The sequence below is a fragment of the Ursus maritimus genome, unplaced genomic scaffold (assembly GCF_017311325.1).
Source record: "Ursus maritimus isolate PB19 unplaced genomic scaffold, ASM1731132v1 scaffold_9, whole genome shotgun sequence".
NCBI lineage: Eukaryota > Metazoa > Chordata > Mammalia > Carnivora > Ursidae > Ursus > Ursus maritimus.
Window position 1 is genome coordinate 32,526,958 of NW_024427107.1, and position 27,395 is coordinate 32,554,352.

The 27,395-nt window shown below is 38.5% G+C and overlaps 1 long non-coding RNA gene across 1 annotated transcript; it reads right to left on the reverse strand.

Annotated features, from left to right (window-relative positions):
• Window positions 1-26,542, reverse strand: LOC103661391. Its single transcript, XR_568058.2, has 3 exons — window positions 26,391-26,542; window positions 24,553-24,696; window positions 1-748 (listed from the first exon to the last, which is right to left on the reverse strand). It is a non-coding gene; the product is annotated as an uncharacterized LOC103661391 (long non-coding RNA).
• Window positions 26,543-27,395: the final 853 nt, after the last annotated feature.

Sequence of the window (27,395 nt, forward strand, 5' to 3'; positions counted from 1 at the left end):
AGATTTATTATCTTATCAATGTCATTAGTAAAGCTCATCCATCATATACAATGAACTAGATTAGGCATTCATTTCACTACATAATCAACAAAAGTTGACTCCTCACAAAAGTTTGGATAGCTATGAAATATTAAAGTTCCTCTTTCTCATATGTCCATAGAATTGTCATTTTTATGTTTTATATGTAATTTAAGTTGAGCAACAAGGTTTTTGTTTTTTTTCAATGAGCATTTACTGAACACCCATTGCATGTAGATCCTTACCTAATGGAAGAATACTAAAAGGCTACTCAAAGCAGAATTCAAGCTATAGCCTCAAGCAAAAGCAAAATAAGAAGGACTTTTTCCATTTGGTTTCTAGAAAAAGGGCTTCCCTTTCTATGCCTAAGAAGTAAAAGAGCTAAGGATATAAATGTTTGATAACCTGAAATAAATCTGTCAGGAAAGAATTCCAGCTGCAACCTTAAATTAAAACAGTAGCCAAAAAGGAGATGAACCAGTCTGAATCCTCACTCCTGAAAAACCCGGATTTATTACAGAAGACTTCACAACTGGGAAGGCCTCAGGATAGCTCAGTTAAATAACATTCAGCTCATTTTGGTTACCTCACAGGATTCCTGAATGACAGTTTTAGGCAGTGTTAGGGAACAATGAAGTGCAATGTCTTGTAACTGCTTGGAAGATTCCACAGTGAGGCAAGTAATTCAAATACAGTAGTCTGTGAGGCCCTGATTGAGGAGTGGGTCTACCTGTGAAGCAAAATGATATATGAAGTGTTTATTTTCAGTGGATTAATAACAGGAATCAATGCACGAAATGTTCTGCTTTCCTTCTTTGCAACTGCCTCAGTACAAGCTATAAGCCTTCAATCAGCATATATTTGGGGAGCAGTGAGTGGTCTCTTTCTTTTGGTTATTTGTTCAAAGAAGCACCTTCTCTAGTCCACACATACCACCAATACACGTGTGAGAATGTAAAACTGAAAGATCTGAGAAGGCATGCATTTTCACAGAATCTGTACTAATATACGAAGTCAGGAGAGGAAGACAAATTCAACAGCAGGAATTCTGNAGAAGTGAGAGAACAAAGCAGCCTGTTCTTCTCCCTCTTCCACCCAACTCTCACCTTTCCCTGGGACAGTCCCCAGGGAGCTCTTCTTAAAAGTTCAGAAGTATCTGTGATCAGGAGAAAGTTATTCCATTCTTTACACTTCTTGAAACATCTTCCTAAAGAGACTGATGCCAGCACAGCATTCTTCTTATTCAGAGAAAGCTGTAAATGTTAGCTGGGGGCATGAGTCAAATTATAGCCAAAGACAAACTCAGTGAGCAAAGGGAAGGGCTGCTTTTGTGTTTGAAGCTTCATAGAATCTTCCATGTTAGAAAGCTGCAGTAGATCATTCAGAAGCCTTAAGATGTGCATCGCATATTACCCATTACCACACAGTACAGACTGTGTGGACATTTGAAGCCACATGGAGACAGCAACAAGTAAGCCCGAGGGCATGGGCATGCCTCCTCTACTCCCCGCTCCCTGTCTCACCAAACATATCTAAGGCTGATCTGCACATTCTTTTATTTTTTTTTAAGATTTTATTTATTTATTTGCCACAGAGAGAGAGAGAGAGAAAGAGCACAATCAGAAGGAAAAAGCAGGCTCCCCGCAGAGCAAGGAGCCCAATGGGGACGCGATTCCAGAACCCAGGGATCATGACCTGTGCCAAAGGCAAATGCTTAATCAACTAAGCCACCCAGGGATCCCTGATCTACACATGTTCTGCCTTGAATACAACTGGCTTGTATACAACTCTGAGGAGGAGAATGGGAGAGAAATCCCATTTGTGAGACATTTGTGAGACCAGCTGAGTTAAATAATAATATTTAAATATGGCAGAAATATCTCTGGACTGCGCTGAGTATCTAAGAATTGAAAATTAGTTTCCAGCTGCTAAGAAAAAATATGAGCTCAAGGACAACAAAAAATATGTCCAGTTATAAAATAAAATTCTACTCTTCACCTCTACGATATATAGTCTGTCAAAACCACAAACACTATGATAGTAAAATCTAATTTGTCCACTTTGTATACGAGAATCTTAAATGAAGTCAACATCAGATAAGATTCAATCAGTCCAGTCTCTGATATAGAAAGTACTTGCAAGGGTTATTTTAGGCCAGATTTCTTGAAACTATCAAATGATTTGGTAAGAAAGTAAAAAAATTAAATGAAATGAAAATTATTCTTCCATACAATACAGATGTTTCAACTTAATTGTAAGTAACAACTTAAAAATACTATGTAACATAGTTAACATAGTTCTAATATTAATTTCTAAAGATTTCTATGCTTAATTATTCGTTAAAATAATCTGTATTCAAATATTCATTCATTCTATTTGTTATTTCATTCAATGTATTATTATGAAGCACCAAGAATATCAGGCACTGATGCTATAGAGTGTCTTTGCCTACAAGGACCCTATGGACTAATAGGGAGATAGATACGTACACACATATGCAGTAATGTAATGATTCAATAGTGAATGAGATATAGTGGTAGTACAAGCTCAGCTTGGCTTGGGAGAGTTAGAGAAGACTACCAGGCAGAAAAGGGTAGCCTGGAGCCATGGTAATGACCTTAGGTCAAGAAAGGAACAAATTGTACCAGCTGGTGATTAAAATATGTTGTTTAAAATCTGAAAGTCCTTGAGGCAATCTGTCTTAGTTTGTCCACATTGTTGAAAATGAATAGACTTCCAGGGCGCCTGGTTGGCTCAGTCGGTTAGTGTCTGACTTTGGCTCAAGTCATAATTTAAATGTACTGGAATCGAGCCCCATGTTGGGGGTCTTTTTTTAAACAAGAAAAGAAAATGAATAGACTTCTGCTTCTAGCCAAGTTTGAGTTAACAGGGGTTGGAACTAAAAATCTGACAAAATATATGAAACAACAGCTTTCAAGCCATTGGACATGGCTAAATGAAGGACAGTTAATGCCCAAGACATAAAAAACAAATGAGGTGAGTCCTACAAATGCCTCAGCTTACTGTCTGGAGCTAGTTTCTAGGTGGTGGCAGTTGGGTGGAACTCAGGCAAAACCCTGAGTTAGTCTTCTTGAATTGAAGACATAGATCTAGGAGTTCAAGGAAGCCAAGATGACCATTGTTTACGGAGCAGTGTACAGAACAAGCAAGAGCTGCACAGAGAGAAAGCTCCAGAGATCATCACAGTTCTCCCTCGAGCACTGAGTTGAGGGCTGATCAGCACTTATATATAACAGAACTACCTGAGTTTGAAGAAGGACCACCCACAAAGGGAAGAGTGCCTGGAAATCTCATAGTGCCAGGAATAGTACCAATACCCAACAGTCACAGTGGAAAACTTCATAATTCACTTGATGTTGGTTACAGTATTTAAAAAAAGGATCTTGCTCAATTGTGAGGGAGATTTAGCCTTAGACTAAATGCTGCTTCGGTGCCAACTAAAAAGTTTAAAACAAGACCCAAAAAACCAAACTATTTTCTGGTACTGAAACAATCATCAGACCTATAAAATATAGATGACATGACCTATAATGAAGAGAAAAAGAAATCAAACAAAACTAAACCAAAAATGATACAGGTAATAGAATTTGTAGACAGGACATCATAAGTTATTATACTGTATTCCTTAAGTTCAAGAAACTAGAAGAAATTTGTATGTGCCAACGAGAGACATGGGAAATATTTTTAAATATCCAAATCAAACTTTTATAAATGAAAAAATACAATGTGCAAGATGAAAAATATACTGAATAGGATTAACAGCAAATGAGGCAGGACAGAGAAAAGATTAGTGAATTTGAATACATAGTAATGGAAACTATACAACAATTCATATATTATTTAAAAAGATATATTAATAGTTTGCACCTGGTGTAAGCAGTTATGAGGTCTGGTTTTAGCTACAAGACCAGTGGCTTTAACTACATGGCCATTGGTTTGTAAAAGACCCCACAGTAAACTTGTGCCTTGCTATCCCTGAAACCAAGATGTCTTGCACTCCCTTGGTGGCTCACGATCTGGAGATGAAGGACATCTTGTGTAAAGAAAGAGCCCTGTGAACTGTACCTAGAATTTCACACCTCTCTGATACTTATCTGTGTTATATTTCTCCTCCTGTGACATACCCTTTATCTTTATTAGAGTCTTGTGTGAATATACCCTCTGTAGCTTTGTGTTCAATTATATGACACTGTACAACTGAAGGAAAATACACAGTTTTTTGAGAAAGGAGAAGTAGATTATGGTTAATAATATGATGATTTAAGGTGGGGTGAAGGAAAGGTAGAAACAGGTTCTGGATTCTGTGTGGAAACAGAATGAAATTTAAGAGAGGCAACACAGTGAGGTAGATAAGAACACAGACCATAGCATCAGAACTCCTCTGTCCATTTCCTAGATGTGTGAAATTGAGCAAGTTACTTGACCTTCCTATACCTTAATTTCCTCATCAGTAGCTGGCAAATATGGCAAATAGTAAACACTATATGAATGTGTGTTATTTATTTGATTTTGTTTCTATCCATAGGCTCTTTGAGGTCTGAAAAATATCCCTATTTTATTAATTTTACTAGTTAATATTATTCTTAAGATTTGGATTAGATATTCATTCCAAAAACCAAAAGACAACATAAGAAAATGATAACAAGAAAGATTGTATGTCACAGTGAATCAAGTATCTTCAAATACTTGACTCCCATACAGTTATTTTCTCACCAATAAAAATTAATTTTTAAAAAGCCATTTTTGTCAACAAGCCTATACAGAATTGATATATGCTTCAATAAATTAAATCCTTATTTTTATCTTAAATAATAAAAAAGCAAATGTATTTAGAATAGAGTTATAAGAGATATTCTGGAATGAATAAAGAAAAAAATGAACAATTCACTGGGGAGAACAATACCCTAGAAGGGTGAAATAAATCTCTCCTTTTAAATCACTAAATAGACTTAGAATCATTGACTGTATCTTGGAGGACTGCAGAAGGAAAGAAAAGAGACAGAATAATTTATATCACTTTATTAGCCCAGAGTTTTTGAATATTAATAAGTCATTGCTACCTGCTTCACTAGCTCAAGTATTATCTATGTACATCAAGTTGTTAATAAGCTCACAGTAAATTAGATACTATTTCTTAATTTCAACTGTAAGGAGGTCAATAGACTTTGCATTTTAAAATACTCTGCCTTCAAAACACATTTTGAAAGTGGAAAATGGTAATTATAGTTAATAAAAACATTATTTATTAGGGAGCTTATATGGAAGGAATGACAGAATGAGTCACCTTTATCAAGAACTGTGAAAGGTTTCAAGTTTTACTCTAATAAGTTAGCTTGTTACTATTTTATTGTTACTGACAGTAGACAGAAGACTCCCGGGTCAAGGACAATGGACTTTATTATTTATGGCAGAACAAGCACTGTGAGCTTTATGTTTATGTTTGTCACTTCCCTTTGTCCCTAAGTTCAAACAATAAGTAGGGGCCCAGGTGATGCTGCACATAGTCACTTGTGTCACAGCTGAGGAACTGTAAGCTTGCGGAACCCAAATCCTTTGTAGGGTTTGCAAGAAAACCCACTCTTTGCCCTTAAGAGAGCCATCTTGATTTTACTGGAAAGAAAGAAAGTCCACTCTCTGCTCTGGAAATTTGAGACACTATATCTTCCAAGGCCATTCACATAAAAACATCCCTAGAAAGGTAGTTCAGAACACAGGCTATCAGTACCTCTGCTTGCAAGACATCCATAAATGAAAGAGACCCAAGAAAAATTTTCTCCCAACAGTCTTTTAGGGTATTTTAATATCTTCCTAATTCTCCACCTTTCCTTTTCACCAATTAATTAAGTGTATTCGTTGGACCGCAAATAAGGTAACATAAATTCCAAGTGGGAAAGAAGCAGAACTGGCCCTTCACATTCTTTTGTCACCATCATGTCCTCTCTTCCCTGCCTCTATGTGCCACATCTGGTTAGTTCTCCTACTGCAATTGGCCATTCACTGACAGACACATAGTCAAAGCTCTGGGTGCTTCAATCTTCCATCAACTGCAGTTTTGGTTAGGGCAGTGGCAAAAGGTGATAAAGGCCAGGAAGGTAATGGTGACATCCATGGAGGGGCTGATGGGTAGAGAATGCACGTGGCACTGAGGAGATGGTAACCAAATTAATGAAAGCCACATGATGACAACTGAAGAAATGGCACTGAACAAGATGATGGACAAATTATTAGCCTTAATGGAACTCCAAGATAATAAATAAGGTAACAATTAAAAATCCACTGTGATGTCAGGCTCTGTTCTGGTGCTGGAAACACAAGAGTGAACTGTTTCATGGAGCCGACATTTTAAAGGACAAGAAACAAGAGATGTAAGTAAAATGCAGTGTATCATATGATGTGCCCCATATGCTGGTGACTTTTATTCCTTCTATGATGACAAAAACTCTCCCCTTCTGCAGAAGAGTGTGCTTGACTTTGACTCACTGGATATTCTCTGAACAGAGAAAAATCAGGAGGTACAGCATAACTGGAGATGAGCCCTTGAGGACATCAAGTGCAATCTCCTATTTAACACAAAAATCTCCTCTATAACACTTTCAAATGGTCATTTAGTCTTGCTAAAAGAGTTTCAATGACAGAGACAGCGCTATAACAAATCTCTAAAAAATATCTTCATTTGGCTTTATTTTAGACATTTGTGGTCATCTGTCTGTAGGACAGGTTCCTAGCAGTGGAACTACTGAGTCAAGGGACAGGCACATTTCACATGTTGAGAGCTAATATTGAATTGTGCATCTGCATTCACACAAAAACATATGCGTGACAATCACAGTCACAGAAACAGAGATTATAACTCAAACTCAGAAAGAATAGTCTAATAGTTCAACTAATTCCACACAGATCAATTTAATTTGGTTTAGATAAGGCCTTAAAAGGAGGTTAAAGAATTTCTGGTAATAGCTCTAACATGTGAAGAGCTTAGTAGTCATCAATTTTTACAACAGAAAAACAGCTACTGCAAACTTCTTTTCTTAGGCTCATCAGAGAATTCAGGTCATGGGGCAAACCACCACCCCAAAACTTGGAGAGAGGCAGATACTGAGAATCATAGCCAAGACCAGTTTGGAACAGAACCCGCTGGATCCATAAACTGGTAGGAATACTTGTTTGGTTACTTTGACTAATTGCTGGGATCTGAGCGTAGAATAGCATGACAGTGAGAAACTCCTAGGGACCCAGTTTTAGCAGTCTTCACTCTTTCATGACTTCTATCTTTAGGAAACCCACTAGGTTTCAAGGTGAAGATCTGAGATAACTCCCCTTGTGTTTTGGTCAGAGAGACAAGAAAATAACCATTTCAAAATATGCCCAAAACAGTCTCCATAACAAAGACCTGTTCCCCAAAGAAAATGACTACCAGAGCGTTATCTATATAAAAGGGCAATTATGCAATTCAGCTTCTTCTACACTTTCTGTCACACTTAAAAGGAGGGAAGATGGCTAAGAAACATGGCTGACGTGAGTCCAAAGATTCAGCCCACCAAAAGACTGAGAATTAATCATAAGATAAGAGAATGATTCTCCTCCCACATATCTTAAAACCACATCAACAAACCTTCAGTATAATAACAGAGGATTACAACTGAAAGAGTTGTAAGACAGACTCTAGTTAAGGAGTTCTTAGAGATTTCCAGGGAAGATGGCAGAGTAGAAAGATCCTAAGCTCTCCTAGTCCCATGGGTACAACTAAATAACACCCATATTGGTGTAAATAACCCAAAAAATGACCCAAAGTCTGTCAGAACAGACTCTCCACAGATAAATGTAGAGAAGAGGCCACATCAAAGAGGATAAGAAAGGTGGAGATATAGTCAGGAGCCAAACTGACCTGCTGGACTGTTTGCAGGAGGGAGGGATGCTGTGTATGTGGAGAGGGGAGAGGACCAGACCCCCATACCTGCTACCTCAGGCACAGGGGACCCACATTGGGAAGATGAATCCCCATAAAATTAGGCTTTGAATACCAGAGAGGCCTAATTTCACTGGTTCTTACAATCAGTGGGGCTTAACACCTGGAACTTTAAAAATCAGCAGGTATGGTTCTGAGAGAGCTCGAGGATGAGAGGAAACTGAGTCCCATCCTTAAGTAGACAGCACAACAAACAGCCCCAAGGAGTTACAGCATAGGGGCAGGAGTTTGAAAAAAAGCCTGGGGTATACAGGAAGGAAATTTATTTACTAGTCTCAAAGGGTGTGCTGGAAGGTCAGGAATCTTTAGGAAACCTCTCCAGGAACAACAAAGCTGGCAGGCACAATCTCCCTCCCTACCGCCCATCCCAGACACATAGACAGCTGCTAGAACCAGCATAGTACCAACACTCTTCACCTAACTTGCTGACATCACACCCTGCTCCCATGTTCTCTTATAGACACTCCTCCTCCAGCCAGGCCTTAGCTCTAGGTCTCCTCTCACGGTACACCCTCCCAAGCCTTGCTCATACCACATGTCCTGCCCCTGTGTTATCCTGCAGATCCACCCCCTCCAATGTGCCCTTGGCCAGAGCCCATCCAAAGTGGTACCACAAGCCTGGCAGTGTGCAAGCAGTCCCAACAGGGGCTAGTACCACCACAAAGTGACTCTCGCCCTGGGGAGAGGGGGAGATAACCACACATACCCAGTCTGACTGCAACCCAGCAGTGGGCTGAGAGCAGATATCTGGTCTAACTGCAGGCCCTATGCATCAACAAAGCTTCTCAGGGGACAACACAGGGAAAGTGCCTTACAGTTTGGTGCTACCACATCCCTGAAAAATGCCTGGTCTGACTAAACTCAAGCCCAAGGCACCCCCAGACTCACCCATTAACAACACAGGGACCAAAAACTGTCCACAACGGGCAACGAGAGCCATTGCAGACAAATGGTCTGAAGCAAAAAGTGGCTCAACCACAACAGTAAGGCACACACAATACACATAGGAGATACTTTCAAGAGAAGAGACTTTCCTAACACATAGAAATAGACAGACACAGACAAAATGAGAAGACAGAGGAATATGTTGCAAATGAAAGACCAGGGAAAAATCATATCAAGAAAGCTGAATGAAACAGAGATAAATAATATGCTTGACAGAGAATTTAAAGTAATGGTAATAAAGATACTCACTGGACTTGAGAAAAGAGTGGAGACCCTCAGTGAGACCCATAACAAAGAGATAGAAAATGTAAAAAGGAACCAATTAGAAATGAAGAACTCAATAACTGAAGTTTAAAATACACTAGTTAGAATAAATAGGACATTAGAGGAAGCAGAATGCATCCATGACCTGGAGGAAAGAGTAATGGAAAGCAATCAAGTTAAACAGGTGAGAGGAAAAAAAAATTATACAAAATGAAAACAGACTTAGGGGACTCAGTGACACCATCGAGCATAATAACATTCACATTATAAGGATCCCAGAAGGAGAAGAGAGAGGAATGGGGGTGTAAAATTTATTTGAAGAAATAATAGCTGAAAACTTCTCAAATCTGGGAAAGGAAACAGAAAGCCAGATCCAGGAGGTACAGAGAGCCTGCAACAAAATCAACCTAAGGGAGTCCACACCAAGATACATAGTAATTAAAATGGCAAAGAGTAGTGATAAAGAAAGAATTTTTAGACATCAAGAGAAAGGGAAATAGTTATACACAAGGAAACCCCACAAGGCTATCAGCTGATTTTTTCCACAGAAGCTTAGCAAGCCAGAAGGAAGTGGCATGATATATTCAAAGTGTTGAAAGAAAAAAACCTGCAACCAAGAATACTCTATCCAGTAAGGTTATCATTCAGAATAGAAGGGGAGATAAAGAGTTTCTAAGGCAAACAAAAGTTAAAGGAATTCATAACCACTAAACCAGCCCTGCAAGAAATGTTAAAGGAAATTTTTGAGTAGAAAGGAAAGGCCATAAGCAGGAGTAAGAAAAGTAAAAAGCACAAAAGCAGTAAAATTAAGTATATCTATAAAAATCAGTCAAGACACTCACAAAATAAAAGGATATAAAGTATGACACCATATACCTAAAACATGGCAGGGAAAGGAGGAAAGAATGGGTTCAAACTTAAGTGGCCATCAACTTAATATAGACTGCTATATGCATGAGATATTACACATAAACCTAGGTAACCACAAGCCAAAAGCCAGTAATGGATATGCAACAAATAAAGAGAAAGGATCCAAGTATATCACTTAAGAAAGTCAGCAAACCATGACAGGAAAGAGCAAGAGATGAAAAGGACAGAGAAGAACTATAAAAACAACCATAAAACAAGTAACAGAATGGCAATAAGTACATACCTATCAATAATTACTTTGAATGTAAACAGATTAAATGCTCCAGTCAAAAGATGTAGGATGACAGAATGGATAAAAAAGCAACACTCACTATATGCTGCCTACAAGACACTCACTTCAGACCTAAAGACATAAACAGATTGAAATGAAGGGATGGAAAAGCATTTATCATGCAATGAAAGTGAAAAGAAAGCTGGGATAGCAATACTTACATCAGACAAAATATACTTTAAAACAAAGATTGTAACAGACAAAGGACACTATATAATCATAAAGGGAACAATGTAAAAAGAAGATAAAACAACTGTAAATACTTATACACACAGTATGGGAGTACCCAAATACACAAAGCAGCTAATAACAAATATAAAGGAAGTAATCAGTAGTAATGCAATGATAGTTGGGGACTTTACCACCTCACTTACATTAGAGGATAGATCATCCAAATGGAAAATCAACAAGGAAATAGTGGTTTTGAAGACACATTGAACTAGAATGATCTAATAGATATATTCATCAGAACATTCGTTCAGAACATTCCCTCCTAAAACAGCAGAATGCTCATTCTTTTCAAGTGCACATAGAACATCCACCAGAACAGATCACACCTTAGTCCACAAAATAAGTCTCGACAAATTTAAAAAGACTGAAGTCATGCCCTGCATCTTTTCTGATCACAACACCATGAAACTAGAAACCAACCTCAAGAAAAAGTCTGCAAAGAATGCAAATACATGAAGGTTAAATAGCATGCTAATAAACAATGAGTGGGTCAACCAAGAAATCAGAGAGAAATTTAAAAATACATGGAAACAAATGAAAATGAAAATGCAATAGTCCCAAATCTTTGGGATGCAGCAAAAGCTGCAGTGAAGTTTATAGCAACACAGGCCTACCTCAAGAAGCAAAAAAAATCTCAAATACACAACCTAACCTTACAACTTAAGGAGCTAGAAAAAGAATAAAGAATGCTAAAATTTGTATGGAACCACAAAAGACCCTGAATAGCCAAAACAATCTTCAAAAAGAAGAACAAAACTGAGGTATAGCAACTCCAGATTTTAAGATACATTACACAGTTGTAGTTATCAAAATCGTATGGTCCTGGCACAAAAATAGACACATAGATCAATGGAACAGAATACAGAGCCCAAAAATAAACCCATGATTAATTAATCAGTTAATCTTCAACAAAAAACACACACACATGAATATGCAATGGGAAAAAGAGAGTGTCTTCAACAAATGGTGCTGGGAAAACTGGATAGCTTCATGCAAAAGAATGAAACTGGACCACTTCATCATACCATACACAAAAATAACTCAAAATTGATTAAAGACCTAGATGTAAGACCTGAAGCCATAAAAATTCTAGAAGAGAGCACAGGCAGTAAATTCTCTGATGTTAGCCATAGCAATATTTTTCTAGGTAAGTCTCCTGAGGCAAGGGAAACAAAAGCAAAATAAGCTCTTGGGACTACATCAAAATAAAAAGCTTCTGCATAGAAAAGGAAACCATCAACAATACTAAAAGACAATCTACTGAATGGGAGAAGATATTTGCAAATGAGATATTTGATAAAGTGTTAGTATCCAAAATATATGAAGAGCTTATATAACTCAACACCAAAAAAAAAAAAAGAAATCTAATTTAAAAATAGGCAGAAGTCATAAACAGAAATTTCTCCAAGAAGACATACTGTTGGCCAACAAATACATGAAAAGATGCTCAAATCACTAATCATCAGGGAAATGCAAATCAAAAACACAATGAGATATCACCTCACACCTCTCAGAATGGCTAAAATAAAAAACTCAAGAAAGAATAAGTATTGGCAAGGATGTGGAAAAAAGGGAATTCTCATGCACTGTTGGTGGAAATGGAAACTGGTGCCACCACTGTGGAAAACAGTATGGAAGTTCCTCAAAAAATTAAAAATAAATTAAAAATAGAACTACCATAAGATCCAGTAATCACACTACTAGGTATTTGTCCAAAGAATATGGAAACACTAGTTTGAAAGGACATATGCACCCCTATGTTTATTGCAGCATTATTTATAACAGCCACATTACGGAAGCAGCCCAAGTGTCCATCAATAGATGAATGGATAAAGAAGATATATATATATGTGTGTGTGTGTGTGTGTGTGTGTGTGTGTGTGTGTGTATAACATCTTCTGCTGCGACACCACCCGCGGAGCCGCGGTGTGATTCGGGAGAAGGATGAGGCACAGACAGGTTAGCTGCGACGGAAAGTGTGGGTGCAGGGGACGACAACAAGGCGTGCCACCGCCAAGAGTGTGATCCCCCGGAACAGCTGCAACCTTGCGTATTTATTGGCAATAAACAATCAAAGACAATCAAGGGGAGTCTTGTGATCTGTAGCACATCCTAGTGAATAGTAGTACATCATGGGGAAGGTCATGGAAGTAGATGATGTAACGTTAAGCAAGTGACGCCTGTTCTTAAACAGGTTTCTCTGGACCCCGTGGGCTATTGTCAAGAGCAATCAAGTTTCCGTTGGGGCAGCGTTCTGCCCTTTAGTGGACCAGGCGTTCCTGGCCACTCATTATCTGAGGGGGTTTCAGGAAGGGCAGCATTCCACCCTGAGGAAGCCAGGCATTTCCAACTGCTAAAAATTTGCCACCAGTAGACTTAGTCGGTAAGAAATGTTAAAGAAGTTCTTCCCCAAAAAAAGGAAAATAATGAGTGTCAGAAACTCTAACCTATAGAAAGAAAGGAAGAGAATTAGAGAAGGAATAAAGGTAAAATGTTTTCTATCTTTTTCTTAATTGATCAAAGAGATAACTGTTCAAAATAATAGTAACAACATACTGGGTAATTATCACATATGGATAAATGAAATAAATAATAACAATGTTAAAAGGAGTGGGGAAGGGAGGGACACCTGGATGACTCAGTGGATTAAATGACTGACTCTCGATTTTGGCTCAGGTCATGATCTCAGGGTTGGGCTCCATGCTCAGCAGGGAGTCTGCTTGAGATTCTCTCTCCTGCTCCCTCTGCATTTATCCCAGTGGAGGAATATGGTCATTGCACAGCCTCTTTGGACCATGTAATTCAGTAATGTACCTTCACTGCTCATAACTCTTGTATCAGTATAGTTTAGCCTCTTCTTTGAGATTTCCCTTATCTCAAAATATCATTTATACCTTGTATATTTTCTACTCTGTGCAAAAACTTTCATTGACTTTAGAAGGCTAGAACCAATGTTCGAACTCCTTAGTCTGGTATCCATGGTTTTCTGTTGTAATTTTATAAAAGTGTATAATCCATAGGTCTTTTTTTTAAAGATTTTATTTATTTGAGAGAGAGAAAGAGCCCCTATAGTCTATTTCTTCTCAGAGATACTATTTGCTGATTCTGTCCCTGTTTGAGCTGCTTTTTGTTTTAATTAGATAAATCATAAGACTTTCATGTTCATCAGCTTTGTGATGTATACAAAATAATAATTTAGTGATTATTGTGTTGAGAGATGACCACTTGGGACCTGGGAGCTCAAGGAAAGCTGGAGTGACTTCTCAGTCCATGGTGTTTTGGATGATGTGGCATTAATTAGTTGGTCAGATTTAGAGAATTCATATAAAGACCTATGGATAGGGTGCCTGGGTGGCTCAGTTGGTTAAGCATCTGACTTTGGCTGAGGTCATGATCTCAGGGTCCTGGGATGGAGCCCCGCATTGTGCTCTCCATTCAGCAGGTGGTCTGCTTGTCCCCCTCCTCAGCTCATGCTCTCTCTGTCTCTCTCTCTCAAATAAATAAATAATAAAATAAAATGCTTTTAAGAAAAAGAAATAGACTATAAATAGATATTAGGGCTTAGAAAACATGTTTTTAAAAATCTGTTTCTGAGTTAAGATGGTGGAGGAGTAGGGGTCCCCTTTGTCAGCTTTTTCAGCTGGTCCTCTGAATCAAGTTGGATAGGTACCATCCTGAACACCCACAGAATCAGCCTGAGATGTAGGAAGATACACCTGGACCTATACAAATGAACATCTCCAGCACTGAGTATTGAGGTACGAAGCGGGGAGCCGTGAATCCACGCACAGATATCGGAAGATAAATGGAAGGCGGAGGGAGCCTCCGCGTTCCAACGCCAGGAAGCAGTTGTTACCTGCACTGGGGAGCGAGTGGACTCACAGACAGGCACCCGCGAGAGAGCAGACTGAGACCATGAGCCCAGAAACGCGAGCGACCAGTCTGAAAACTGGCGCTCTGGAGTGCGCGCGAACCACACTGAAATGGAGCTCTGAGCGCAGGGATGGCTGGCGGCTGGAAGTGTTAAAAACACAAAGGACAGAGATGTGCTGGCCCTGGAAGTGAGGGCTGGGACGCCGGCTGCAGGCCGCACATCCAAGGACGCTGCAGGGTTTAGAGCACCAACAGAAACAGAGTTAAAGAGGCCAGAAGAGCTCAGTGGAAAGCGGACTGTGATCTCTCTGTTCTGAGACAGAGGTTAGGATTCGGCCACTGCTGCTGACTTTCAGAAGAGGCACAGCAAACTGCCAGGGAAAGGTGCCAGAGAACAAAAGCCCGGAAATACTGGCTCACATTGTGCCCATCCCCATCCCCCCTCATAGGGGACAGGGAGACTCTACCCAAACAGGGTTGCCTGAGTATCAGCGCGGCAGGCCCCTCCCCCAGAAGGCAGGCTTAAAAATCAAGAAGCCCACATCCCTAAGGTCCCTATAAAACAAGAGCACACTGCCTGGGTCCAGGTCAATAATTTGGGCTCTGGACAATCCCACAACCTCTCCTCATCAGAATGATGAAAAGGAGAAATCCCCCCAGCAAAGAAAAGACAATGAGTCTGTGGCCTCTGCCACAGAACTGGTGGATATGGATATAACCAAATTATCAGAAATGGAGTTCAGTGTAACAATGGTCAACATGATGTGTAGACTTGAAAAAAATATTAACGAGAATATAGAACCTTTAAGGATGGAAATGAGAGTGAATCTGGCAGAAATTAAAAATGCTATGAATCAAATGCCATCAAAACTAGATGCTCTGACGGCCAGGGTGAATGAGGCAGAAGAACAAATTAGCGAACTGGAGGATGGGATGGTAGAAGAGAAAGCTAAAACAGAAACGTGGCTCAAAAAAATCCAATCTTAAGAATGTAGGTTACGGGAGATTACTGACTCAAGGAAATGTTCCAATGTCAGAATCATCGGCATCCCTGGGGGGGGGGGGGAGAAAAACAGAGGTCTAAAAGAGATATTTGAACAAATTGTAGCTGAAAACTTCCCTAATCTAGCAAAGAAAACAAGCATTCGTGTCCAAGAGGCAGAGAGGACCCCTCCCAAATTCAACCACGACAAACTACGCCACGTCACGTCATAGTGCATTTCGCAAATATTAGAGCCAAGGATACAGTACTGAAAGCAGCCAGGGCAAAGAAATTTCTCACGTACCAAGGCAAAAGTATCAGGATTACGTCAGACCTGTCTACACAGACCTAGAATGAGAGAAACGGTGGGGGGGGGGCATTTTTAAAGTTCTTTCAGAGAAAAACATGCACCCAAGGATCCTTTATCCAGCAAGGCTGTCATTCAGAATTGATGGAGAGATAAGGACCTTCCAGAATCACCAGTCACTGACCAATTTCATAACCATGAAACCACAGGAGATCTTAAGGGGGGTTCTATAAAAGTAAAAAGGCCCCATGAGTGATACAGAACAGAAAGTTACAATCTATAGAAACAAAGACTTTATAGGCAACATGACATCATTAAAATCATATCTCTCAATAATCAATCTCAATGTGAATGGCCTAAATGCTCCCATAAAATGAAACAGAGTTGCAGATTGGATAAAAATACATGACCCATCCATGTGCTGTCTACAAGAGACTCATTTTGAACGTAAAGATACATCCAGACTGAAAGTAAAGGGATGGAAAACCATTTTTCATGCCAATGGACCTAAAAGAAAGCTGGGGTAGCAATTCTCATATCAGACAGGTTGGATTTTAAACTAAAGACTGTAGTTAGAGATACAGAAGGAAACTATATTTTATCCAAGTGGCTATGACAATTATAAATATCTATGCCCCCAACAGGGGAGCAGCAAGATACACAAGCCAACTCTTAATGAGAATAAAGAGACATATAGATAAAAATATGTTAATAGTAGGGGATCTCAACACTCCACTACCAGCAATAGATAGATCACCTAAGCAGAAAATCAACAAAGAAACAAGAGCTTTGAATGCCATTATAACAGATGTACCTCATAGATATATATAGAACACTACACCCCAGAACAAAAGAATACTCATTCTATTCGAATGCACATGAAACAGTCTCCAGAATAGATCATGTGCTGGGTCACAAAACAGGTCTCAACTGATACCAAAAGACTGAAATTATTCCCTGCATATTCTCAGACCACAATGCTTTGAAATTGGAACTCAACCACAAGGAAAAATTTGGAAGAAACTCAAACACTTGGAAACTAAGAACCATCCTGCTCAAGAATGATTCGATAAACCAGGAAATCAAAAATCAATTTAAACAATTTATGGAGACCAACGAGAATGAAAACACGATAGTCCAAAACCTATGGGACACTGCAAAAGCAGTCCTAAGGGGAAAATACATAGCCATCCAAGCCTCACTCAAAAGAATAGAAAAATTTTCAATGCAATTTTTATATTCTCACCTCAAGAAGCTGGAACAGCAACAGAAAAACAGGCCTAATCCACACACGAGACAGCAGTTGACCAAGATTAGAGCAGAGATCAATGAATTAGAAACCAGGAGCACAGTAGAGCAGATCAACAGAACTAGAAGCTGGTTGTTTGAAAGAATAAATAAAATAGATAAGCCACTGGCGAGAATTATCCAAAAGAATAGAGAAAGGATCCAAATTAATAAAATTATGAATGAAAAGGGAGAGGTCACAACCAACACCAATGAAATAGGAAGGATCATAAGAAACTTTTATCAACAGCTTTATGCCAATAAATTAAGCAACCTGGAAGAGATGGATGCCTTCCTGGAAACCCATAAACTACCAAGACTGAAACAGAAAGAAATTGATTTTTTAAACAGACCAATTAATTATGAAGAGATTGAAGCAGTGATTAAAAACCTTCCGAAAAACAAAACTCCAGGGCCTAATGGATTCCCCGGGGAATTCTACCAAACATTCAAAGAAGAAATAATACCTATTCTCCTAAAGCTATTTCAAAAAATAGAAACAGAAGGAAAGCTACCAAACTCATTCTATGAGGCCAATATTACCTTGATCCCCAAACCAGGCAAAGACCCCCTCAAAAAGGAGAATTACAGACCGATTTCCCTAATGAATATGGACGCCAAAATCCTCAACAAGATACTTGCTAATAGAATCCAACAGTACATTAAAAGGATTATCCATCATGATCAAGTGGGATTCATACCTGGGATGCAAGCGTGGTTCAATATTCGCAAATCAATCAGCGTGATACATCATATCAACAAGAAAAGACTCAGGAACCATATGATCCTCTCAATCGATGCCGAAAAAGCATTTGACAAAATACAGCATCCTTTCCTGATTAAAACCCTTCAGAGTGTAGGAATAGAAGGTACATTTCTCAATCTCATAAAAGCCATCTATGAAAAGCCTACTGCAAATATTATTCTCAATGGGGAAAAGCTGGAAGCCTTTCCCTTAAGATCAGGAACTCGACAAGGATGCCCACTCTCGCCACTATTATTCAACATAGTACTAGAAGTCCTTGCAACAGCAATCAGACGACAAAAAGGGATCAAAGGTATTCAAATTGGCAAAGAAGAAGTCAAAATGTCTCTCTTTGCAGATGACATGATACTCTATATGGAAAACCCAAAAGAAGCCACTCCCAAACTATTAGAAGTTATAGAGCAATTCAGTAACGTGGCAGGATACAAAATAAATGCTCAGAAATCAGTTGCATTTCTATACACGAATAACGAGACCGAAGAAAGAGAAATTAGGGAATCCATCCCATTTACAATAGCACCAAAAACCATACGTTACCTTGGAATTAACTTAACCAGAGACGTAAAGGACCTATATTCTAGAAACTATAAATCACTCTTGAAAGACATTGAGGAAGACATAAAAAGATGGAAAGATATTCCATGCTCATGGATCGGAAGAATTAACATAGTTAAAATGTCCATGCTACCCAGAGCAATCTACACTTTCAATGCTATCCCGATCAAAATACCAAGGACATTTTTCAAAGAACTGGAACAAACAGTCCTTAAATTTGTATGGAAACAGAAAAGGCCCCGAATCTCCAAGGAACTGTTGAAAAGGAAAAACAAAGCTGGGGGCATCACAATGCCGGATTTCGAGCTGTACTACAAAGCTGTGATCACAAAGACAGCATGGTACTGGCACAAAAACAGACACATAGACCAATGGAACAGAATAGAGAGCCCAGAAATGGACCCTCGGCTCTTTGGGCAACTAATATTTGATAAAGCAGGAAAAAACATCCGGTGGGAAAAAGTCTCTTCAATAAATGGTGCTGGGAAAATTGGACAGCTACATGCAAAAGAATGAAACTTGACCACTATCTCACACCATACACAAAAATAAACTCCAAATGGATGAAAGACCTCGATGTGAGACAGGAATCCATCAAAATTCTAGAGGAGAACATAGGCAACAACCTCTACGACATCAGCCAAAGCAACCTTTTTCATGACACATCCCCAAAGGCAAGAGAAACAAAAGATAAAATGAATTTATGGGACTTCATCAAGATTAAAAGTTTCTGCACAGCCAAGGAAACAGTCAGAAAAACTAAGAGGCAGCCCACGGAATGGGAGAATATATTTGCAAATGACACTACAGATAAAGGACTGGTATCCAAGATCTACAAAGAACTTCTCAAACTCAATACACGAGAAACAAATAATCAAATCAAAAAATGGACAGAAGATATGAACAGACACTTTTCCAATGAAGACATACAAATGGCTAACAGACACATGAAAAAATGTTCAAAATCATCAGCCAACAAGGAAAATCAAATCAAAACCACATTGAGATACCACCTTACGCCAGTTAGAATGGCAAAAATGGACAAAACAAAAAATGACAAATGTTGGAGAGGATGTGGAGAAAGGGGATCCCTCCTACATTGTTGGTGGGAATGCAAGTTGGTACAGCCACTCTGGAAAACAGTGTGGAGGTCCCTTAAAAAGTCAAAAATAGAGCTACCCTATGATCCAGCCATTGGGTATTTACCCCAAAGATACAGATGTAGTGAAGAGAAGGGCCATATGCACCCCAATGTTCATAGCAGCACTGTCCACAATAGCTAAATCGTGGAAGGAGCCGAGATGCCCTTCAACAGATGACTGGATTAAGAAGATGTGGTCCATATATACAATAGAATATTACTCAGCCATCAAAAAGAACAATTTCTCAACATTTGCAGCAACATGGACGGTACTGGAGGAGATAATGCTAAGTGAAATAAATCAAGAGGAGAAAGACAATTATATGGTTTCACACATTTATGGAACATAAGAAGTAGGACGATAGGTAGGAGAAGGAAGGGATAAAGAAATGGGGGGTAATCAGAATGGGGAATGAAGCATGAGAGACTATGGACTCTGGGAAACAAACTGAGGGCTTCAGAGGGGAGGGGGGTGGGGGAATGGGATAGGCTGGTGATGGATAGTAAGGAGGGCACGTATTGCATGGTGCACTGGGTGTTATATGCAAGTAATGAATCATGGAACTTTACATCAAAAACTAGGGATGTACTGTATGGTGACTAACATAATATAATAAAAAAATTATTTAAAAAAATAAATAAAATAAAAATCTGTTTCATTTTTTGTCAATTTTCTAGTAGACTGCCTTATATTGGTAAATTTTTTCAAGGCAACAAGTGGCAAGACTCCAATTCATATTTTTGGGTCTTTTTTTTAAGTTTTAATTTTAATTCCAGTTAGATAACATATAGTGTTATATTAGTTTCAGTTGTACAATATAGTAATTCAACAGTTCCATACATCACCCTGTGCTCCTCGTGCATATTATTAGGGTCTTTATATATATATATTTTTTCTATTGTTTAGCATAGCTCAAATGTCACTCACTCACTGTGCTTTCCCTTCTACTTCTCCACACAGTAAAGTAATGTCTTATCTCATCTATGTCCCCAGGACACTTTCTTACTACTTCTATCTCAGTTTCTACCCTTCAATTAACTACTCATGTGTTTCTATCCATCTATGTACTTCTCACGACATTAACATCTATATTTTTAACCTTTTTTTTGTTCTCTGAAGAGATGATCCTTCTTGCTATTATCTTAGAAAAAAAGACTGCCTTTTCCAGTATGTTCCAACCCCCGATAAAGGAAGAGTCTAACTCTACAATATGTTTCTTATGTTATACGGCTATAATAATGTGTGGTATGTAGAAAGGAAAAGGAGAAATTCATCAGTGAAATATGCTTAGTTTCATAGTAAAAGATATCTGAATATTTGAAATAAAAAAAGAAACTAGTGATGAGACATACCCAAAATCCATTATTAACATCCATTATTTAGGAAGGGAGGCATTCCACCAAAGTCTGTGTGAAGGTTCCTTTAGTTTCTATAGTGGACATTCAAGGCTCCTTTTCTCCCAGACAACATCCCAGGAGAGCTGAGCGCTGCGGCACAGACTGAGGAGTGACACAGTGCACGGAGGCTCCTGAAGACCATCATAAAGCTACCAGATGCCTTCTGTGCACATGAAGTTGTGTGCTTTTTTCTGTTTTATCTTTTTTTTAATTGAGGAAAATATCTCTTTAGACACAACTTCTTAAGGATTAAGAATTAAATTTGAGAATTAACTTCATGAGAGTTCAAACATACATATTATCTTGTTTTGGATGCAATGAACTTTTTTGGTGTTCATTTAAGCAATCTTCCTTAACTCTTCCTTTCCCCACTTGCCTGGCACTGAACATTAGCCTGCTGAGTTCTTACCATTCCTTCTACATATTTCTTTCAGAGCTCTTGTCACAACATCTTTTAATTATTTGTATATGCTTCTGTTGCCCATACTAGATTGTGAACTTCTGGATAACAGGGAATTTGTTTTGCTCATTCTTTTATGTATCCTCAGCATCCAGCTTAGTATGGGCACATTTTTAAAAAAAAGTTAATTGACCAAAAAAGAAAAAAGAGTGTGTGCCAAAGTGCCATGGCATTTCAATACTTTATTAAAAATAATATAATGTTCAATAATAAATTTGATTTAAACACATAGAAAATATGCAAAGTTACTTGGCCTCTTATCCATTCATTCATTCATTTGGTTATATTTACCAGATGTTATTAAGCATCAAAGATTTCCAGATTAAAAACCAAGTGCCCATTATTTTTTTAGTATTTCAAGTCATTTTCTTATGTGTATTTCTGCCTGAGAAGGATAAAATGCATTTTATAGCTCCAGCTGAGCTGATGAGATTTACATTTCTGACAGGTAAAATACATGTTGCCTTTTTCTTTTCTTTATTTGCTTCACTGAAAACTAGCAAATAATTTAAGATACAGACTTTTAAAACTTAAAGCACCCACGTCTTTTGACTAGGCAATTGTAGAAAATATTTAACAAATCATTAATCATCCTATAATCATTTTACCAAATAGCGTATTATAAAAAGTCATAAACTGGAATTAGCAGGATGTTATCATATTCTTCTGAGAATGCTATTTTTTGAGAATGGGCAGCCACCCATTACATTATTAAATATACAGTCTAAACACAGAGACACTGCAGAGTTCAGCTCCTTGATTTAATGACAGAAAATATATTCCCACATTAACATTAATCTCTACACGGCAACAGTTAATTTTCCAAATTCAGGTCCCATAACAGAGTGGTTGTGTTTCCACTGTGAATATAGAGTAATGAAATGGATTTTTTAACAAGCATATCAGAATGTGCGCATCCAAATGTGTGTCACCACTCAAAATAGTCATCTTGAGACATTTTTAATTTATTACAAGAATGTTGCTATTCCTCCAAATATTTATTATGGCAGTAATAGAGATAAGTTTATGTTAGGGTGACAGCAAAGGGAAGGAGTGATCAATTTTATCTAGGTTTTTTATAAGGGCTTCAGAGAGGGTTAGGATTTATGCATGATCTTAAAGGATAAGTAGATGCATTCTCATGTACATGAATGCATACCAAAAAAATTACTAAAAAAAGAAAGATTGGGTGTCTATAATTACCAGTTGTTTGGCATGATTGTGTGAGAGTAGGGGTGGAAAGCTTTACAAGATGGGACTCAAGAAGTAAGCAAAGGCAAGGTCAATGAAGGCCTTGTATATCATGCAAAGAAGTTTGAAATTAACCCTACATGCAAAGGGTAGCACAGTGGGATTTGTATTTTCTTTTCTTTTCTATTTTTTAAATTTAATTTAATTTTATTATTATATATTATTATAATATATATTATAATAATATAATATTTGTTATATTTTATTAATTATATTTTATTTATTTATTTATTTATTTATTTGAGAGAGAGTGAGAGAGTGTGCACAGGAGTGAGAGGGGGAGGGGCAGGGGAAGAGGGAGAAGTAGGTTTCCCGCTGAGCAGGGAGCGCTTGATCCCAGGACCCCAGGATCATGACCTGAGCTGAAGGCAGACGCTTAACCAACTGAGCCACCCAGACACCCTGGGATTTCTATTTTAAAACAATATTCTGATCATAATATGGAAGAGTGATTACAAAGGCATGGGGCTGGAGGAAAGATCAGTTAAGAGACAAGTGAGAGCTAAATTACTACAGAGTAAGAATTGATTTGAGAATTATTTAAAAGATAGAACTGATGAGTTAGTAACATGGTACACAGAAATTCCAATGAAGATAAAGTGTAGGATGACTCTCAGGTTTCTGGCTTGTGTGATTGGGTGGATAGTGGTACTACTAGCTAGATAAAGAAATATAAAAATGGGTCAAATGTGGGGAAAGAGTATTCAGATTTGAAGATGTTGAGCTCTACATATCTGTCAAATTTTCCGTTTGAGTCTGATTAAAGAGACTGGTCTAGCTTAGTGATAAGAATCTATGGGTAATGAGGATATATGTGGAAAAGGAAACCATGAAACAGATGAATTCACCCAGAAATAATATAAAAATAAGAAGAAAAGAGAATCAAGAACGGATTTGAAGAGAACGATAGTACTGCCAAGCAGACAGAGGAGTAAGCAGTCAGTGGGTAGGAGGAGATTTTGCTAAGTACTGTGTCTTAAAAGCCAAGGGATAAAGGCTCAAAAGAAAAAAAAAAAAGGAAACAATAAGAAGTAGTAAAAAGTATTAAGCAATGTGTTATGTGTTTTCTTCTATGTCATTTTACTTAATTCTCAAAACATACCTGTAAGCAAGTATTTCCTATGTTACAAGTAGATAAAGTAGGCCAATTTGACCAAGGTCAACAGGTAGCAAGTTGTGGAATCAGTATTTGGACTGAGGTCCATCCATTCCCAGGATACATAAATGCTGCCAATAGCATCATAACAAAAAAAGAGGAAGATAGACATCGCATGTGATAGGAGTATATTCAGTGGAGTGACCAGAACTATGGAAATGAGAAAGTAACTCCAGTGAACGCTGACTTTATCTTCAAAAGACTTGATTTATGGGTTTTAGTGAAAGAGGATCCTAGGGATAAGGGACTTTTTTCCCAAAATTAAAGGGACTTAATCATGTTGAAAGAACGAATACAAAGGGAGAAGACAGAGTAGCAAAATAAAGATCATTAAGGAAGAAAGGTCATTAAAGAAATGGAATGAATTGAAGCTTAGGACATTAGGTCAAACTTTAGCTTTGAATCTGTACCTCATTATGATCTCTAGATTTAATGGATGTCATCAGAATTATAAATTCCAAATTGTGCTTTTTCTTTTTTTTCTATGAAAAGATGTTTATCAGTGTTGCATATTCAATACAACGCACTATAATACAATACATGCAGCAAAGGAGGACAGCATTGCACATCGTCTGCTATTTTCAACAATTTTGATTTTTGATACTCAGAATTAATATGGATCTAATTCTGAATCATAAATTGGAGAATTTTCAGACACTGATCAACATGTATTTTTGCCAAATTAAATCAAGAAAGACAAATAGATGCCACCTCTGCAATCCCTTCTCACCTCTCATATCCTTGGAACCACGGCCATGGACTAGTTCTCAGGCTTTTTGGACTTCGACAGTAATTACACCACTGGCTTTCCTGGGTCTCCAACTTGCAGGGGGCAGAGTGTGGGACTTCCCAGCCTCCATAATCATGTAAATTCCTTATAAAAAAATAAATAGATAGATGATTATAGACATAGACACAGATGGGGATATATCCCATCGGTTTAGCTTCTCTGGAAAACCCTAATACACTCATCTTTAAAGTAGTGTGGGTATCCAAAGGCTATTTGGCAGATTATAGAAGACAATGTATATAAAGCAAGTTAGCAAAGCACATGAATAATACAGATACATCACTCAGTACAATTAAACTATTGCCACTATTTCAATAGAGAGCATTGATACTGGCCATGGATCCAAATTGTGTTTTTTCTTCTACGTGGATTAGAGATGCCCAACTAAAAAGGGGGGAAGGACTTGTTGCCAAACGATTTGAGGAATTGCTAGGTAAAACAAAGTTTCTTTACTAGAGAATGTCACAGAGACGTTGACACACTAATGTGCATCATAAATATCTAGAGTAACAAAAAATGGAATATGTAGTATTTTCCAAGTATATTTAATCTCAGGAATTCTTTATTCTTAATTTCCCTTACAGCATGTAGATGCCTATAGTAGAGAGTTTCAGAAATGTTACTCTAGGGGCGCCTGGGTGGCGCAGTCGTTAAGCGTCTGCCTTCGGCTCAGGGCGTGATCCCAGCATTCTGGGATCGAGCCCCACATCAGGCTCCTCCACTATGAGCCTGCTTCTTCCTCTCCCACTCCCCCTGCTTGTGTTCCCTCTCTCGCTGTCTGTCTCTCTCTGTGTCAAATAAATAAATAAAATATATATATAAAAAAAAAGAAATGTTACTCTAGAGCATATGCTTCCTAACTGTGTAATGGAGATTTCATTTTCTTCTATAACAAAGTTCCAAAGAAAAAGCTTTTCCCTGCATCAATTTCCAAATAAAGGCTTTCCTCCGTGGGCTCAAATAATCTCAATATAATATATTTAATAAATATTCAGATTAATTAGGTTTGTTGGAGAAGCAGACACCAAACCAGGGTTAGACATGCAAGAGATGCATCAAGAGAAATACCTGTGAGGGAAAAGAGGAGGAAGCGGGGAATCAGAAGAGGAGGGCAGAGCCCCAGGACTGAGATGCAAGTCTGACCCCTGTGGTGGAAAGAAGGAGAAGGAGAGATGGGTATGAAGAGCCTCAGACTCAGATTTAACAAAGTTTTGGCCAATCCAGTGAAGGGTCCTTGAGCCAAGAGAGGAGTCCCACAGGAAGGACCTGCCTTAGTATCCTTGCCAGTTTAGTTGTTGGGGGACAGTAGTTTGTGAGAAGTATGGCCTTCATGCAAAAGTAGTGGTGTAGTCATGGACAAATTGAGTGGTGCATTTTCATAAATACCACAGTCTACCCTGCCCTGCACAGCTACTTCCATGATCCCCATGGATCTCTTTTCCTGAGAGAAAATTTTTGAAAGAAAATTCAGTGAGATAAATGACAGCCACCATTGGGTAGCTGATCTCAGAACCACAACTGGTACTTTGTCCTCTCTCTTCCACCATTCATTCTAAATTCCCCTTACCCACAGTTGTTACATTGGCAGGTCTTGGTGGTTTTCCTGATGGTATGACCCAAACCTATATCCCTGAGGGGTCTAAAAAGAATCCTACCCTTTCAGTCTAGGATTGCTGCATGTGTTTGTTCAGCTACACTGGGACAACAGAGTACCAGGAGGAATCCATATGAATCACCTGCATTCCACATGTATTCTTCCTCATGTAAAAGCAGCCTACCTTATCCTACTGATCCGGTCCAACCACTCCTTCCAGAATGATGCCTCCTCTTCTCTTCCTCTGGTCCCTGGGCAACAGGAGTCTAAAGTGTCATGTCAGCAGCCATCGCTTAATGTTCATTAAAGCCTTCGCTGTGTTCCCTGGCAATAGCATGCTCCCTGAGGAAAAAGAATCCCAAATCCTGTAGAGAAGACTTATGGGTATATGAAGCATAAATTTCCCAGTTATCATTGGGAATGACTGTACATGGCTCACTCCTGCTTCCACCTCTTGTCTCTTGGACCCATGCACCTTTCCTACTATGGACAGAGCACCATAGAATCAGGTCTGATTCTATGCATATTCTGTGTATATACATCCTGAAGGATGGCATTCCATCCTTTCAGAGTGTTTCTTCTGAGCTGGCACTTCAGCTTTGCCTTTTGAAGGCCATACCAGCATTCTATGAGGCCAGCTGCTTCTGAATAATATGCCTTAATACAACCAAAGGATCCCATAGTCCTGGCCTGCTTACTTGCCTTCTTCACTGTGAATTGGGTATCCTGGTCAGATATCATGATATGTGAGATTCCATGTCTGTGGACCAAGCATTCCATAAGTTCCAGATAGTGGTGCTGGCAGAGGCTCTGCAGGCAGAAAAGGCAAATCCCACTCAAAATTAGATAAAATTGACCCAATGTATTCAACTTGCCACCAAGTAATGGCTTGGTGTCCTTGAAAAATAGTGCCTTTCATGGGAGTGGGGAGGCTCTGGTTTGTTCTCTTTCTGACAGGTTAGACATTTAAAGACAGTAATTCCTAGATCAGCCTTTGTAAATGGAAATCCATGCTACTGGGCCCAGGCCGAGCCTATATTAATGTCACCATGGCAATGTGAGTTTGAGGATGAAATCAAAAGAAAGTAAAATTTCCCTTTAGGAAAAGGTTGCCAAATCATCTAAATTGTATTTCAGACACACAAACTATCCTTAGAACTTATCCTTATTTGACCCTGAACAAATTAGT